This window comes from Malania oleifera, chromosome 9 (genome assembly GCF_029873635.1).
Source record: "Malania oleifera isolate guangnan ecotype guangnan chromosome 9, ASM2987363v1, whole genome shotgun sequence".
Taxonomy (NCBI): domain Eukaryota; kingdom Viridiplantae; phylum Streptophyta; class Magnoliopsida; order Santalales; family Ximeniaceae; genus Malania; species Malania oleifera.
The window spans coordinates 17,610,495-17,630,666 of record NC_080425.1 but is presented as its reverse complement, the minus strand read 5'-3'; positions in this window follow the sequence as shown (position 1 = coordinate 17,630,666).

Below are 20,172 nucleotides of genomic sequence, written 5' to 3'. Positions count from 1 at the left end.
AGCTAGGTAATTTCATGTATTACCCCCCATGACGGGTTGTGCGGCCTAAAGGCGGGACTCGACAATGGCTGGCCGAACACTACCAAGTCAAAAATGTCTGTAAGTACGATGGGCCCGCCACACCCTAGTCTGGACTTCCAAGTGGATGTCTACAACTCTACACTAAAAGCCACATTGACTATCCATCTCCCACCCCCTCTACTTGCTGGGGCGGTTAGCACAAATCTGAACTGTAATAATCTGATCTATATAACTACGGTACCGTGCTCCTGAAATTGAACTGAACTATCATCCGGGTTCTGATAACATATAATATATGATAATATAGTCTTTAACATAAATAGATTGATAGCATTTCTATAATATCATAAATACATATGGTCTTGTGCTATTTACTTTCATATCTGCAAGCTTGCACCGAAATCATACATCATACATGGCCTTGCTCCCGCTATCAATCACGGCCTTGCGCCGAACATTTCATACATTTCAATCTAAAAAAATAATTTATTTATCATGTATTTTAAAACCATGATGTACTGCATTATTTCATAATCTCTAAAAATCACTGAAATATACTTTATTTGAAAAATCACCTTGACATCATATAATTTGCATAAAAATAATATTCATACCACACAATGCTGAATAAAACCATACATTCTATACTGAAATCATATTTTCCCAAATTTTATATTAAAAACATACATTTTAGTGTAACAGTATTATTTTCCCAAATATACATTTGTTAGTGATACTCACATAGATGTGAATACATGCTTTCTGAACAAAAATTTACTAATAATCTTATAATAATTTCCATGGAAAAATCACTGCTTTAGTTTATTCTCTTACCTGATTCCTGAAAAGAAACCCTCTAAAATATTTTGGTCCTACACCCGCAGGATTCCCCGTTCAACACCCTGAAATCAACATCTTTCATAACTAAACTTCAGTATTTCTTCATGTACAACATTTCCTATAACTATAGAAAGACCAAATTTCGAATAAAAAGTCTTACCTTGAATTTGGGATGAATTTCAAGGTAGCTCCACTAACGATCCACTCTAGTAGATTTGTAGAGAACTTTCCCATGAGTGTCGTAGTGGCTTCAAATCGTTGAACCGACGAGAATCCGTCCTGAAATCTTAGAGAGAAGGAAGGAGGGACAAATTGAGGAGAGAGAGAGAGAGAGAGAGGAGTTTCTCGCACGATTTTTGGCTAAAAATGAGATTTAGGCCTATTTATACACTGGCCTTCGTCAACGAGCCATGTCACTTCGTCGACGAGGTCAAGAAGGCAATTCGTCGACGAATGCTTACTCCTCGTCGATGAAATTCAGAACTGCGATATATCCCCTCGGTATCTTTTTGTCAACAAGACGCGTCCTCATCGGCGAGCCCCTCTTGTGTTTTCGTCGACGAATCCCCTGTGTTTGTCGACGAGACCTTGTTACTTCTCTTTCGCTTCCATTATTAAATGACGATAATTATTCGAGTCTCTACATCCTCCCCTCCTTGTAAAATTTCGTCCTCAAAATTTATTATTCGTATGATTCATCATCCTTTAAAGGCAAAACGGTCTACTTATTTTTTTACTTACCCTCACTTATGGCGGAGGAATACTGTGGTTACATTCCAAGTTCTAAGAGATTACATATATAAAATAAAATTCTCCCAAAACTAAAAGACCATTCATAACTAAACTATTACATGTACCTGCAAAAGAAATACTATATATTTACTTACATTTTCCTGGTTATATCTGAATTTCTTAGAACAATTGTGGGTATTTTTATCTAATCTGTTCCTCGAGCTCCCAAGAAGCTTCTTCTATTGCATGATTTCTCCATAGAACCTTTACCAGAGGAATCTTCTTATTATGTAATTCATGTTCTCTTCTATCCAGAATCTGTACTGGTACCTCCTCATAAACTAGTGAATCATTGAGCTCTAATTCACTATAATTGATTACATAAGAAGGATCTGAGACATATTTCCTCAACATGGAAACGTGGAATACGTCATGCATTCTGGATAACACAAGTGGTAAAGCCAACCTGTTGGCAGCCGACCCCACTTTCTCTAGAATCTCAAACGGACCAATAAACCTAGGGCTAAGTTTACCCTTCCTTCCAAACCTCATAACCCCTTTTAAAGGAGCTATCTTCAAAAACACATGATCACCAATATCAAGTTCCAATTTCCTGCGACGATTATCTGCATAACTCTTCTATCGGTTCTAAGCTGCACTGATTCTATCTCTAATGAGCCGAACCTTACCATATGCCTGCTGCACTAGCTCTGGTCCCACAATTCGTCCCTCACCCATCACGTCCCAATATAATGGAGAATGACATCTCCTACCGTACAGAGCCTTAAATGGTGTCATACCAATACTAGCCCGATAACTGTTATTATATGCAAACTCTACCAACGGCATGAACTGAGTCCAACTACCCCCAAAGTCCAATACGCATGCTCGAGGCATATCTTCTAATATCTATATCGTCCTCTCGGTCTGCCCGTCTAACGGAGGATGAAATGTCATGCTAAAAGATAACTGAGACCCTAAAGCTTCCTGTAAACTTCTCCAAAAACGTGATGTGAAACGCGGGTCTCGGTCTGACACTATAGACATAGGCACTCTGTGAGAACGGACTATCTCCTAAATGTAAATCTCTGCCAAACAATTAAGGGAGTAGCTGATCTTGATAGGAAGGAAATAGACGATCTTAGTCAACCGATCTACAATCACCCAAATCGCATTTCGGCCATGCGACGCTGATGGCAGCCCTAAAACAAAGTTCATGGATATATGATCCCACTTCCACTCAGGGATAAATAGCGGCTGCAACTTACCTGCTGGCCTCTAGTGCTTAGATTTTACCTACTGGCACATCAGACACTGTGCTACATACTTAGCAATCTCCTTCTTCATACCACTCAACCAGTAAAACTCTCGCAGATCCCTGTACATTTTCGTACTGTAGGGATGAACTGTGTACAAAGATCTGTAAACCTCCTTTCAGATGGTCTTCCTGATGTCAGCATCGGCAGGAACACATAACCTGGAACGGAACCGCAAAGCTCCTTCATCTGATAAACAGAATTCCTCCCTTTGACCATTTTGCACTTTGACTAATACCTCTACTAATTATGGGTCTTCCTTCTGAGCAGCTTTAATCCTTTCCTGCAGAGTAGGTTGTACTTCTAAACTGGCAATACATACTGGAGGATCACTCTCTACCAACTCTATGCTGAGTCTCTCCAGATCCATCATGATCGGATACTGGATCTCTATAGCTACCAATATTTGTCTCGCAGACTTCTTGCTCAACACATCAGCGCTACCACATTTGCTTTTCCTGGGTGATAACTCATGGTACAATCGAAATCTTTAATACGTTCCAACCACCTTCTCTGTCTCATATTCAATTCCTTCTGAGTGAAAAAATACTTCAAACTCTTATAGTCGGAGAAAATTTCACATCGCTCGTCGTACAGATAATGCCTCCAAATCTTCAATGTATGTACCACTGCAGCTAATTCAAGATCATGGGTAGGATAGTTCTTCTCATATTCTTTTAATTTCCTAGAAGCATATGCTACCGCTCTACCATGCTGCATCAGTACACAACCAAGTCCCTTCAAGGACACATCACTATAGATAGTATAACTCTCACCCCCTGACGGGATGATCAGCACTGGTGCCATGACAAGTCTCTGTTTCAATTCCTAAAAACTATGCTCACAGCTGTCATCCCATTCAAATCTGATGTTCTTCCTAGTCAGTAGTGTCAGAGGCCCTGATAACATTGAGAATCCCTAAAAAAAACGATGATAATATCCAACTACCCCAAGAAACTCCTAATCTCTTGGACGTTCCTCGATCTAGCCAAATTCACTAATGCATCAATCTTACTTGGATCCACAGAAATTCCATCCCTTGAGATAATATGTCCCAAAAACACAACCTTCTCGAACTAGAATTTGCATTTACTGAACTTAGCGTACAACTTCTTTTCTCTGAGTGTCTACACGCCCCAAACCCATGGATGGGCCCTAGGTGTGAATTTAGTAATCAAACCTATCTCTGTATCAATTAAAAACATATATAATACTACATTAAATGAGGGTCCGATCTCGTGGGGTATATGTATACCTTATACACATTCACATACACATATATACACATCACATATGCAACCAAAATGTTCTTTCTAATACATACAACGTACCATACCAGAGTCTACACATAACCAGAGTCTACGCTCCAAAATACAGTACATACCCCGGGTGTCTACAAAACCCAACAATGACCACCCGGTTACAAAAATCAGTGCTTACTCAAGTACTATACGTAGCTAACCGACAACCACACTCCCGAATGCAAGGACACTAGTTTCAGCTACTCGAAGGACCTGAAACACATTTGTATATTCGGGGTGAGACACCTTTCAGTAAGGAAGAAATAGGTTGTATCAGTGGGTGGCACATAAGAGTTATTTCAACATAAAACATGACACAATACAGTTCTAATATTTTCACAATCCAGTTTTAGTACATACGATACAAAACATTCAGTCAGTGTCGTCACACTCTTCGGCCAAAATCGGCCACATTACACAGAGCACCCATTAACTTGGCATTAGCCAAAGCCCCACCGCGATATCGTTGCTAATATAGTGTCAGCTCACACCCATCGGTGACCAACCGGAACAAACAGGTGATATTTCACACCCTCGGATATAGAGCCGGACACTCTCGCCCACGGTATTTACTCGAGATATGACATTTGCCCACAGTAATTAGCCGAGATGCGGAAAATTTCACAAAACCTGGAATAATTTGGAACTCATGTTCCTATATCTCTTAACTTACGGTAATTAGCCGTCACATCTATTTTACAAAACTTGGAACATTTTACATACAACAATTCACTCCACACTTGTTTAAGTTTACAACAAATCATATCATTTTAGTTTGAGAATACAGTTTAATACAAATATAGGTATGGTCATCTCAATATCACAGTTTTATGCAACATACGATTTTCCAACAGAAATAGAGATGATACCTGGAACCCCCAAATTTTCCCAAAACAGTAACCCGAAATTCCATATTTTCACTCGATACATTTTCCCAAATAAGTAGCCTAATCATATATACAATCGTAAACTACATGTGTACCCATTTCAATTTAAAAAATAACTAATATAAACAGAATCCCCTTACCTTTTCCCGAATAAACCACACGAACTCTACGGCTCCCAAAACTACGAACCAAGTTCACAAAATCTAAACATCGTAGAACAATACTTCACCATATATATGGCAAAACGAAAACAAAATCGAACCCTTACCTCGATTTTGGGGCAAAACCCGAAAATCCTCGAAACAAAATTCTGATCCACTATAAATGTAAAGATTCTCCTCCTAAACCACGTAGCCATGTTTAATCATTGATTCGGGTAATGAACGACTTGAAATCCTAAAAAGAAAGAGAGAGAGAGAGAGAGAGAGAGAGAGAGAGAGAGAGAGCTCAAGTTCTAGAGAGAGAGAGAGAGTATTTTATTTCTTAACCATGAAGCAATGAAAAATTCAACTTATAGACCTTTGACCCGGCCAGACTCGTCGACGAGACGACGTCCTCATCGACAAGCTATAGAAGGAAGTTCATCGATGTCAAGGTGGCCTCGTCGACGAGCTATAGAAGGAAGTTCATTGGCATCAAAGTGGCCTCGTCAATGAGCCTGAAATTTCAGAATTCCTCAAATTCTCTCAGTATCTCCTCGTTTACGAGCCACTGAATCTCTTCACCAAGCTACAAAAGAGACTTCGTCGACGAGAGAAGGAGCCTTGTCGATGAGCCCTGTTGATTTTCCACTTTTAAAATTCCCTTCATTTTTCTTGTTTATTTAATGCACATATCTCGGGTCAGGTTCTTACAGCTTGAATGGGTAGTGAAGAAGACAAACCCCTTGACACCTAAGGAAGAATGGGTACCAAAAAGAATTACATGAATTTTTGCTTTCTTAGAACTTAGGATTAGGAAATAGGATTTAGGTAGATGTAACTACACCTAGGTAAAAGTTAAAAAAAAAAAAAAGGAATATGATGACCAAGCAAGTGTTTATAAGAAACACTTCCAATTTGATGCTTTAATTGTGTATATGTCCTTATTAATTTGTTTATTTTTGAACTATTGGCTATTACTTATGAGATGAAATTGCATGTGCTCAAATTTGTTCCTTAGGAATAAATTTTTGAGTTGCTTTATTTGTTTTGATGATATATGCTCTTATTTGGATACATTGGTAGAATATCTTAAGCACAACATAACCTATCCCATACATGGAGTTGAGTTTTAGTAGAGCTAATCATAACAACAATTGGAGAATTAACATTGAATGATTGATCCAACAACAAATGGTATAATAATCCTTAGAAATCATCATTCATGTGTAAGTAAGGAAGCAAATCTAGGCTTTTCAAATGTTATGGTTTAGCACCAACAATTGACATATGTGTTTAGCACATACTCACCTCACCACCATGGAAAATAATTTTAAAGGGGGGAAATTATTTTAGATTAATGAATAGTATCTCTCTTTTTGATGATGATCAACCGGGGAGAAGTTTTGTGGGGTTAGGGAGAAATGTATATGGGGTAGAATGCATGTGGTAATATGAAAGTTCATTTTGCTTCTTGTTTTATCTTGAATGTGCTTTCTAGTTTATTGCATAATAATGCTTTAATGGATATGCATATAATAAGGGGGAGAAAATGTTTGTCTTATTTAACAATATGCATAAATTGAGGGGGAGCTTTGAATTATACCCTATAGAGAACACCAATGGTTTGTCATCATCAAAAAGGGGGAGATTGTTAGCCTTGGTGGCTACATGAGCTTAATTGTCATGTTTTGATGATAACAACCCATTAGTGGTTTTGGATGAAATGCATATTAAGTTATGGTAAGTACAAACACAAATGCAAAGATTAAGTATAATCTTAATAGGTTAGACATCATAAAAAATGGGGAGATTGTTAGCCTTAGTGGCTATATAATCGTTGGCCTAGTAAGGCTTATGAATCTTATTTTGATGATGAAAAATCAAGGGAATTTAACATGTTTTGGTTAAAGTGATGATGTTTAAGGAATTAAGCATTAAAGTTCAAGATCAAGAGTGCATTGATAGCCTACATTCCAAACAAGGGATCAAAAGAAAGCTCAACAAATCAAAGTTTGACAAATCTTATGAAAGTTAAAAAAATTTTGGAGCTCAAAGTCAAGATGGACTCAAAGGAAGACATACATGAAGACTTCACACTTCAAATGTTTAAATCTTAAGAAAGTCTTATGTAATTACTTCAATTTAAAATCAACATGGATGCTTTGAAGCTCTTAATGTGATACTTCATGGAAGAAAGGCTGGTAGAAAGAATTAAATATGAGGCTAAGGAGATGGTTGGAGCTTATTAAGGATTACGACTGCACCATCAGTTACCACCAGGGGAAAACAAATGTGGTGACTAATGCTTTAAGCCGAAAATCAGTGGGTGTAGCACTATTAGTAGTGGTGATTCAATACCCAATTCAGATGGATTTGGGGAGGCTCAGTGTGAAGTTGGTAGAGGGCGAGCACCAGACATTTATTGCGAACTTGGTACTATAGCCTACCCTGTAGGAGAGGATTAAAGCTTCTTAGAGGATTGATGCAAAACTAGAAGAACTAAGGGATAAAGTGTAGGACGGATAGGGGGAGGAGTTTAATATTTCAGATGATGGAGCTTTTAGGTTCCGTACCAGACTGTGCATACCTGAAGATACTAAAATTAAGAGGACTATCCTAGGGGAGGCGCACAAATATCTTTATACAGTACATCCTGGAAGCACTGAGATGTATTGGGGCCTTCGGAAGTTATTCTGGTGGAGCAGCATGAAAAGGGAGATAGCTGAGTTTGTGGAGTAATGTTTGACGTGCCAGTAGGTAAAACCTGAGCACTAGAGACCAGTGGGATAGTTGCGGCCACTCCACATTCCTGAATGGAAGTGAGATCATATATCTATACATTTTGTTACAAGGTTACCGCCAGTGTTGCATGGGTAGAACACCATTTGGTTGATTGTAGACCGACTGACAAAGATTGCTCATTTTCTCCCTATTAAAGTCAACTATTCTATGAGTAAGCTAGTGGAATTATATATTCAGGAGATAGTTCGACCCCATGGTGTGCCGGTATCTATAGTCTCAGATCAAGACCCACGTTTCACGTCACGGTTTTGGAAGAGTTTGTAGGAGGCTTTGGGGTCTCAGTTAGCATTCAGCACAACATTTCATCCTTAGACTGATGGGCAGATAGAGAGGACGATCTAGATACTAGAGAATATGCTATGAGCATGTGTGCTGGACTTCAGGGGTAATTGGACCCAATTTATGTCGCTGGTTGAATTTGCATATAATAACAGTTATCAAGCCAGCATTGGAATGGCACCTTATGAGGCATTATATGGTAGGAGATTGTTAGCCTAACAAGGCTTTCACCTCTTGTTTTGATGGTAAAAAATGAAGGAAAGGTTTGATGACATTATGTGTTCAAGTAATGATGTTTTCAGGAAACTTAAAAAGCCAAAGCCAACAGAGCTTTGAAATATCACCAACAAGCTTAAAGGTGCGTGATGTATCATGAAGTGATCAAAAAGGGAAGTTCAAAGACAGCTAAAGATGGAATGAACTCAAAGCTCAAAGATAACCATGAAGTTTTCAAAGAACAAGAAGTGTTTAAATTGTTAGGAAATCTTCATGTAAGTACATCAAAGTTAAAAATATCATTGTGAATGAAAAGAAGCTTATTAAGGGATTGATATGAACTTTAAGACTTTATTTTAAAAACCCCCGAAAATATTTTTCAAAAGCAAGAAAGCAAGGAAGTCAAATATTTTTGAAAAACTAAAGAAAAATTAGAGAAAGACATCTTCAGGTGACCGAGGTGGAAACCTCAAGCGACCGAAGATTTTGCTGAATCAATTTAAAACAGGCAGTGTGTCTTCAAGCATCCAACCCTCTATCTTTAGGCTCCTGACCCACTTCAAGCGACTGAGGTTGCACTTCAGGCAACCGAAGTATAGCAACGGACAGATTTTTCAAACTTCTTATTTTCAAATTTAATTGACTTGCGCCCTAATATTTTTAGAAACTTTGGGGGCACTCCAAGTAAACTTGGGCAGCACGTATATGAATGTTTTTAAATCCTATATGTACATGGTTTATGAAAATCAAACCTACCAAGCATTGAACATTCTTTCAAAATCTTTTTCACTCAAAGCTATCTTGCTATCTGCTCTAAACTCTGAATTGCTGCGAATTTCTTGAGAAAATTCTGAGCTTTTTACATCTTCTCTAAAGTATATGATTTAAGTTCTAGATCCTCATCAAAGAGAAGTAAACCGGTGATATTTACATTGAGCTTCTTACGTCATTCCTTTAGTATTTTTAAATTGAAGTATATTTGTTCTTTCAAAGTGTACTAATCAACTCTTTGTGAGAGCATTCTTTGTACATATATTTGATTTGTATCTTGTAGATTGACGATTCCAAGTATTGTTTGGATCATTGGCTAAGCAAGGGGATGTCATTTAGAGAGGCGGGCTCTAGCCTAATTGAAGAAGTAACTGAACGAGGGTACATCGTTTGGAGAGGCGGACTTTAGCCTACTGAAGAAGTGTTGTAATCGGTGTTATACCGCCCAACAAAGGAACTGATTTTAGTAATCCTTTGGTGGTTTGCGAAAGGAGAGGACGTAAGCTGGGTATAAGCCGAACCTCGTAAAAATCCGAGTCTCACTCTCTCTTTCCCTTAGTTTTTATTTTCAGCACATTTAAATTGCGTGGATGGTTTAATTGGTAATCATACAAACTACATAATTTGGAAGTTAAATAAACTTAAGGTTCAATTTTGATTTGGGATTGCAGAAACCGAAAGGGAGTACGTTGGTTGATCAAACTTTTGTGGAAACCTCAAAAGGAAGTACGTTGGTTGGTTAACACCCAAAGAAAAATTAACTAAGAGTTTATTTAAATTCTGAGTTGTCTGGGATTTGAGTTGTGGTTTGCATTGAAAAAATAATTTCATATATACAGGGCTTGATTCAAATTTATATACCCAGGTCTAACAACAAAAGCTAAAAGTTGAAACTAATATATTGATTAAATATATTGTGGTTGAATGGTTTAAAGTTTGATATTGATTGGAATGTGTTTATATTCCAAAGAGTGCTGAATCTTACAAGCTTTCATCAATCTAAATAGTGTTGCAGCTAACTTGTACTTGACAAATCAATTGGTTGTTTGATTGAACCTTGTTTTGATCATTTGTTTTGAGGTTGTGAATTAGACAAAGAGAATTTTCATTAAGTTACAACGTATATCTTGATTGAATGTTTTTTATTGGTTTGGATAGTATGGTTGAGTGGTTACTTAATTGTTTAAGTATTTGTGTTATGGTTGTGGATTTATTGTGAATTTAATAAAACAACAAGAAAACAAGAATTCATTTAAAAAGACTTAAAAAAGCTTAAGGATTCTTGAAGAGAATTAAAAGAAATTTTAAAATTCAATTCACCCTCCCTCTTGGGACTACACCTTACTTTTCAATTGGTATCAGAGAGGGGTTATAGCAAATCTTAATTAGTAGCTATAAAAAGATCTTAATGGCTCACATAGGCATAGTTCCCTTTGGAGAGGGACAATCTTCAACTAGGCCTCCTATCTTTTGTGGACATAACTATACCTTTTGGAAAAAGCGAATGCAAATCTATCTCCAACACATGGTGTAACGACCTGTCTTTAACTGGTTTTTTTTTTTTAATTTTATTCATACTATAAAATTCATAATGCTCTGATACCTACTAAACTAAACCAAACCATCAACCTAGACAGCGGAAAGCGGAATCCATATAAATACAATCCAGAAAATATACAATACCAGAGTATCTAAATATTTCACAAATATTACATATTTCACTATACTCTCAAGAACTACTCTTACTAATACCAGGGCTAACAAAATTGTACCCCAAAAACACTCACCCTCAAAAAGGGCAAACTAACACCTCCTCTATCTGTGAGCCTGCCCAGCTCGCCCAATTGGCTCACCTGAAAAAAATAGTTCAACACTAGGATGAGTCAAAACTCAATAAGACGAAACATGCTATTACTAGTGTGTGGCTACTGAGATATGGATCTGTAAAAAATTAATCTGAGTTAAGAGTAGTACAAATAACTAAATCTGGAAATGCTGATACTACATAACATATTATAAAACCTTTAACTACATAATTTAACATGTCAAACTGTATGAAGTTACTTTTCATAATAATAATACTATTTTGGAAAGTCTGATAATACTATAATATCTGAGAATATTTCCCTGGATGGCTGTATGTCATGATTTAACCCCTCATGATGCCCGAAGGCTGGATCTATCCTGGCTGGCCTACTAGGGTAAACCACTCTACTCCTCGGTCAGATCGGCCCTCCTCAACCCATATCTGATGGGGAGTCTGTCCACAACTAGGCACGATCGACCTCATACCACTTACTATCTGAGTTAAGTGGTTGCACTCTAAACTGAATATCTATAGATCTGTAGCTATGGCACCGTGCTCTGTTGTCTGCTCCATCAGGGTCTGATACTATATAATACGTTTCTATATAAAACTAACTGTTTTACCATGATTCTATAATAACTGTATAAACCATGACGTTGTAATAATCTATAACTATATCAACCGTATTTTTCTGAGATAAACTGTAAATCTGTATGTCATGGTATTGTAAAACTATAAAATCATGGTATTCTGAAAGATACTGTAAACGCATTTCACTGTTTGTATATTCTATAAAACATATTCCTGAAAATACTGTAAAAACATGTTTCTATACTGTATTTCATGCTCTCATGCCACACAATAATTTAAAATATTTTAACATAAATAATAAATTGCATAAATTTCTGCTTTGAATAATAATCTAGTAAAAACATAAACTTTATATTGAAATCATACTAAGTTTTCCTAACATAGCATGTTTCCCTTACCTAAATGCCGAAAAGCCCCTTTCGTATACTAGTCCTACACCCGCAGGGCTTCCTATTCCCCACTCTGAAAACCACATTTGCCAGGATAGAATATCAATATTTCTTGGCCAACATCATTTCCTACAACTGCTAGAAGGCCAAAAACTGAATAAAAGACCTTACCCTGATTCTGAGTAGAAATTCGACCCAATCCTGCCGACGATTTTCCCCAGCAAACTTGAAGAGAATCGTCAGGAGCATCATGGTGGCCTCGAATCATCGATCCGGCAACTAACGGGGCTAAAATCGAAGAGAGATGGAGGAAGAACCGTCATGAGAGAGAGAGGAGAGATTTACGCCAAAAATTATGCGTATAAACCAAGTTTAGGCTATTCATATTGCAGCTTTCGTCGACGAGCCACATCACCTCGTCGATGAGGTCAAGAGACAATTCGTCGATAAACCCTAACCTTTGTCGACGAAATTCAGAGTCGCCCAAACATCCTCTCAGTATTTTCTCGTTGACGAAGCTAGCCCTCATCGACGAGGTCCTGCTATACCCTCATCGACGAATCCCCTGTATTCGTCGACAAAGACCAAGGAAAAATTTTCGGTTATTACCCCCAAAGTGCAATGTCATCGACAAACGCTTCTGCCGTCTCCTTCTGTTGTTTTCCCATTCTTATCCCTCTTAATTATTTAAATACCATTATTCTTCGGGTCGCTACACATGGATTGGAAAGCATGGGAAGTAGTTATGGATGGAGACCTAATCCCACTAAAATAGTAGATGGAAAACAAATTCCTAAAGAGAAAAAGGATATGACCGATATAGACTATAAACTGCTTCAAATAAATTCAAGTGCTATAAATGTTTTATATTGTGTAGATGCTAATGAATTTAATAGAGTAATGGCTTGTAAAACGGCTAAGGAAATATGAGACAAGCTAGAAGTCACTTATGAAGGCACCATAGATGTTAGGGATAATAGGATTGATATGCTTACAAGCGAATATGAAGCTTTTAAGATGAACCCAGATGAATCTATAACTAGCATGTACACTAGGTTCACTCACATAATAAATTCCTTAAATGCCTTACGAAAACCCTACACTACTTATGAGATGATAAGGAAAATTCTTAGAGGGATGTCACCTATATGGGAACCAAAAGCCACTGCCATAACGGAAGATAGAAATTTGAAAAACACTTCCTTAGATGAACTTATAGGTTCTCTCCTCACATACGAAATGACAATGAATGAAAGGAGTGGAAAAACCAAAACCCAAGAATCAATAGCCTTTAAAGTCGCAAAAGAAAACTCTAGTAGTGAAGAATAAATGGATGAAGATGAACTAGCCTTCATATCTAAGAAACTTGCAAAAAATCCTTAGAAGGAAAAACAAATTCAAAAGAAGAAACCAAGACTCCGAATCAGAAGAAGAAGAAATTAGCAAAAGAAATCAAAAAATAAAACTCTTACATGTTATACTTGCAATAAGGTTGGACATATAAAACCAGAATGTCCATTACTAAAGAAAGAGTCCAAGAAGAAAAACAAAAAGGCTATGAAAGCCACTACTTGGGACAACATGAGTACAAGTAGTTCAGAATATGAATCAAGTGACCAAGAGGTTGCTTATGCTTGTTTTATGGCTTGGGACGATGAGGAAGGCTCCTCATCCAAATCCTTAAATAATTCTTGTAGTGATTCATCAAATAAATCCAATGATGAGTGTATGTCATCTTATGATGAATTACAAAATGATTTATTCAAAGTACATAAGATGCTAATCAAACTAAATAAACAAAACACATCATTGAAAAACAAGAACGATGGAATAATGAAAGAGCCAGAATCAATTAAAATTGGTGAAAATGATAAAGATTCAAAACTCAAGAAAATAGAAAATAAGTATGAAACTGCAATAAAAGAATTAGAAGCTAAAAATTTTGCTAAAAAAGAAAAAGACTTGAAAATTAAGAAATTAGAAAGCAAGAATGAACAGATGATAGAAGGCCTTCGATCCCTATCCTCTACGGAATATGAGGAAGACATATATATATTTTTGAATTAGAGGATAAAATAAGAAAACTATCTCAAGAATTAGAGAAATCACTAAAGAAGGTTGACGACAAGAAAGAGATAGAGATAAATGATCTCAAAAATCAAATTAAAGATAAAGAAAAGATCATTTATAACTTCACAAAAGGAAAGGCCAACTTTGACAAAATGATAGGCTCACAAAGGATGACCTTAAACAAAGAAGGTATTGGATTTAATGGGGTTGAAAATAAAAAGAAAAAGAATCTTTACATGGGTTAATTTTCGAAAGCATCCAAAGATTATGCTAGCACATCTTCTAATGCCTATACTAACATCATATGCTATCAATGTAAGAAAAAGGGATATATAAAGTTTGAATGTCCTTTTAAAAGAAAGGGTGTGAAGACTAAATAGATATGGAAAATAAAAGAAACATCTCTTGACAAATCATCCGGGCCCAAGAAAATATGGGTACCAAAAATGAAATAACTTCATACAAATATAAAATAGAAAGTTGTAGGATACATGAAGGTTGGATGTTCAAAAAGAAAATCTAAAAGCTTATTACATAAGTGCTTCTAAAAGAAAGGTATGTATCTATAAAAATAGAAACTTGAACCATTTTACAATAAGGGAAATAAGTTAGAAAGGTTCAAAGCAAGAAAATAAGGAAATTTCAGAAATCATTGAACTTCGGTTGACTGAACTGAAAAATTCAGGCTCCTACATGTACTTCAGACGCCTGAGCTCCAGACCTTAAGCGACTGAGCAGCTACTGCCTATTGAATTTTATCCCAGAAAAATCCTTAGGCGCCTGCACTTATTCTTTAGGTGCCTGAAGTCACAGATTCTTTATATTTTAAACGCATGAAACCCTATTCTTTTCTAAACTCCAAGCTCCTGAACCATATTCTATCACTCACCCAAAGTTCCAACACTAGATTTTCTTCAAATCTCTTGCGTTAAAACCTTCGAATCCAAACCTCTTAGCATGATCATACCTATTCTAGGGTTTGAAAGAAGCCTTTAGTTTGCTCCAAGAACCTTCACAATGCCTTGAACAAAGCAAACAACAAATCGTGGTTCATCCTCTAGTAGAGATGATCCAAATATCGAGCGATGGCTAGTATCTTCTCAATCTAAGCATCTTTATAGGACTCAACTCCTCACGAGTGAACCAATATTTGGTAAGGTACTTATATCTAGTTCTTCAATACCGAATTTCCTGAGATTTTACCCTTGTTCAAAAACATTGGATGGAAAATTTTCATTGAGTATCAAGCCAAAGGGATCTTTCCAAACTTGATAAGGATATTCTATGCAAATATGACCCTTGGGGAAAATTCTTTATCAACTAATGTAAAGGGTAAGAAGATAGTTCTTTCACCTCAAAAATTAGCATCCATCCTGAATATCTCTCCTGGAAATTTTGAATACCCAACATTAGGACAATCATGGATACTCCAACAAGAATTTACACCCGAAGAATTTTTGCCATTAGTCATGGAGCAACAACCAACTTACTTTGGGCATCCACCACTATATAAGCAACTTAACATGAAAGTCGAAATCCTCCAAAAGATTATCACCAATAACATTCTACCACAAGCCGGATCCTATGACCATATATCATATGCCGATTGTTTTGTTATGTGGTGTTTGTTAAAAGAGAAGAAACTTGACTTAGCCAGCCTTATTATAAAATGGATGTGGACTAAGATTAATGCATCCCGAATTTCTCTTCCTTACGGTGGAACTCTCAGTCTTTTTTTTTCAAAACTAAGTGTTGCCTCACTAACAGACTTATTCATCAAAAGGACTAGGTATGAACTCTTTACCTCAACTACCCTCAAACAAATAGGGTATGAAAAACGGGATCAGAATTGGTGTTCTAAAAGAGTTAGCCAACAAAGAGCGGCACCTACACCTCCTCCACCACAAGCTCAGTCACAAGGATCAGCAACTGAAGCTCCTTCGTGATTCCTACCATTCTATAATGAATTCACATCCTTCAGTCGAGATATGCCCAATGGTCTTAAATCTCTACAGGATAACTACTCTTACTTAAATCAGCATCTTACGCGCATTGAGCAGATACAGGGTAGTTCCTCACATGGTGATCCTATGGACACTAGCTCCATACCCCGGAGCGATGACTCATCAACTGAAGCATCTAAAGAAGATAAGGAAGGAGATGAAAAAGAAGAAGCGGATGCTGGTAATGAAGAAACTGAAGATGATGGTGATGATGAGAATGAAGATGAAGAAGAAGAGGAAGATGATGATGATGCCTCTGATGATGCTAAAGGACATGATGATTAACTTTTATTAGCTTTTAAAATGTAAACTTAAAAACAGTTTTTTTTTTTTAACGCATTGTAGTATTATAGGTCTAATCTTATTGATGTGTTTTGGTTTGTACTACTTATGACTTTTTTTATCTTGATGCATATTTATATGGTTCTTTGCTCTTTGTATTACAATTTTTGTATCCCTTTTTGCATGATGTCAAAGGGGGAGAGATGGTTTAGAGAGCAAAAATATATGAAATGGTTTAGAGAAATGCTGAACTGAATAGTTTAGAGAAATGCTGAACTGAATGGTTTAGAGAAATGTTGAACTGAATATATGAAATATATGAAATGAAATACTGAGTTGAATACAATATGAATGTAGCTGAATCTTGAGTTTTGGACTAGCAAATATGAATATAGCTTAATGATTGAAAATGCAATATGAATGTTGACTATATATATAAGCTATGTAAATGGCTTGATAAATATGACTGATAAATATACAATATTGAAAAATGTTATAAGGATTTGCAAATACCTTGTTTAGTTTGTTGAGTTTTGGACTACTTTATAAAACATTACTTGAATCTATGCTTATTGTAAGGGGGAGCGTTTTACAAGTTTTTTTTTTAAATTTTGGCTCCTTATTTGTTATCATCAAAAAGGGGGAGATTGTTAGCCTAATAAGGCTTTCACCTCTTGTTTTGATGGTAACAAATGAAGGAAAGGTTTGATGACATTGTGTGTTCAAGTAATGATGTTTTCAGGAAACTTAAAAATCCAAAACCAACGAAGCTTCGAAAGATCACCAACAAGCTTAAAGGTGCATGATGTATCATGAAGTGATCAAAAAGGGAAGGTCCAAGACAGCTGAAGATGGAATGAACTCAAAGCTCAAAGATAACCATGAAGTTTTCAAAGAACAAGAAGTGTTTAAATTGTTGGGAAATCTTCATGTAAGCACTTCAAAGGTAAAAATATCATTATGAATGAAAAGAAGCTCATTAAGGGATTGATATGAATTTTAAGACTTTATCTTAAAAACCCCAGAAAATATTTTTCAAAAGCAAGAAAGCAAGGAAGTCAAATATTTTTAAAAAAGGAAAGAAAAATCTAAGAAAGACATCTTCAAGCGACTGAGGTGGAAACCTCAGGCGACTGAAGATTTTGCTAAATCAATTTAAAACAGACAGTGTGTCTTCAGGCGCCTGACCCTGTATCTTTAGGCTCCTGAACCCACTTCAGGTGACCGAGGTTGCACTTCAAGCAACCGAAGTACGGCAACGGGCAGATCTTTCAAACTTCTCATTTTCAAATTTAATTGACTTGTGCCCTAATCTTTTAGAAACTTGGGGAGCACTCCAAGTAAACTTGGGAAACACGAATATGAATGGTTTTAAAGCCTATATATACATGGTTTATGAAAATCAAACCTACCAAGCATTGAACATTCTTTCAAAATCTCTTTCACTCAAAGCTATCTTGCTATCTGCTCTAAACTCTGAATTGTTGCGAATTTCTTGAGAAATTTCGGAGCTTTTTACATCTTCTCTAAAGCATGTGATTTTAAGTTCTTGATCCTCATCAAAGAGAAGTAAACCAGTGATATTTACATTGAGCTTCTTGCTTCATTTCTTTGGTATTTTTAAATTGAAGTATATTAGTTCTTTCAAAGTGTACTAATCAGCTCTTTGTGAGAGCATTCTTTGTACATATATTTAATTTGTATCTTGTAAATTGACGATTCTTGGATCATTGGCTAAGCGAGGGGATATCGCTTAAAGAGGTGGGCTTTAGCCTAATTGAAGGAGTGACCGAATGAGGGTACATCGTTTGGAGAGGCGGGCTCTAGCCTACTGAAGGAGTGTTGTAATCAGTGTTGTTCAGCCTGACAAAGGAACTGATTTTAGTAATCCTTTGTTTATTTTCCAAAGGCGAGGATGTAGGCTAGGTATAAACCGAACCTCGTAAAAATCCCGGTCTCACTCTCTCTTTCCCTTACTCTTTATTTTCAACACATTTAAATTGCGTGGATGGTTTAATTGGTAATCATACAAACTACATAATTTGGAAGTTAAATAAACTTAAGGTTCAATTTTGATTTGGGATTGCGGAAACCGAAAGGGAGTACGTTGGTTGATCAAAATTTTGCGAAAACCTCAAAAAGAAGTACGTTGGTTGGTTAACACCCAAAGAAAAATTAACTAAGAGTTTATTTAAAGTCTAAATTTTCTGGGATTTGAGTTGTGGTTTGCATTAAAGAAATAATTTCATATATACAGGGCTTGATTCAAATTTATATACTCAGGGCCAACAACAAAAGCTAAAAGTTGAAACTAATATATTGATTAAATATATTGTGGTTGAATGGTTTAAAGTTTGATATTGATTGGAATGTGTTTATATTCCAAAGAGTGCTGAATCTTGTAAGCTTTCATCAATCTAAATAGTGTTGCAGTTAACTTATACTTGGCAAATGAATTGGTTGTTTGATTGAACCTTGTTTTGATCATTTGTTTTGAGGTTGTGAATTAGACAAAGAGAATTTTCATTAAGTTTCAACGTATATCTTGATTGAATGTTTTTTATTAGTTTGGATAGTGTGGTTGATTGAAAGGTTGATTGGAAGGTTGATTGGTTACTTAATTGTTTAAGTACTTGTGTTATGGTTGTGGATTTATTGTAAATTTAATAAAACAACAAGAAAACAAGAATTCATCTAAAAAGACTTAAAAAAGGTTAAGGATTCTTGAAGATAATTAAAAGAAATTTTAAAATCCTATTCACCCCCCCCCTCTTGGGACTACACCTTACTTTTCAGAGATGTCGTTCTCCGCTATACTGGGATGAAGTGGGTGAAAGGCGAGTTTTGGGGCCAGAATTAGTGCAGCAGGCATATGATAAAGTTTGAATTATTAGAAACAGAATTAGTGCAGCCCAGAGTTAGCAAAAAAGCTACTCAAATACTCGCGGCTGAAAATTGGAATTTGATGTAGGAGACCATGTGTTCTTGAAAGTAGCACCGTTGAGAGAAGCTATGAGGTTTGGGAGGAAAGGTAAGTTATGCCCTAAGTATATAGGCTCATTTGAAATACTTGAGAGAGTGGATCCAATTGCCTAGAGATTAGCTTTACCATCAGCATTATCCAAGATTCATGACATATTCCATGTATCTATACTGAGAAAATACATCTTAGACCCCTCCCATGTGATCAGCTATGAAGAGTTGGAGCTTAAAGATACTTTAACATATGAAGAAATACCAGTGCAGGTTCTAGATAGGAAGGAACATGAGTTGCACACCAAGAAAATTCCACTAGTAAACGTAATGTGAAGGAATCTTGCAGTGGAGGAAGTTTCGTGGGAGATAAAGGAAGAGATATGACAGAAGTACCCACATCTGTTCAATGGGATCAACATTAGACAGAAAAAGGAAAAGTAATAGCTCATGTAAGGTAAGTATTGTTTCGATGTTATTTTATATAGTGGAAGATAATTAATGTATATAGTTGTGTTTTGGTTTATAGGATATAGTGGGTTTTGGGAGAATTTTGGTAAGCTATTGTAATCTCCCAAGACCGTAAATATAACCATGGTATTCCTCAAAATTTTTTAAAGGAGGGGAGAATGTAGAGACCCGAAAAAAATCATAACAATAAAATAACAAAGGAAAAGAAAAGAAGGAAAAGGAAATTATATTAAGGAGCCCCAGCAGGAGTTCGTCGATGAACCCAGGCTTCTCGTCGA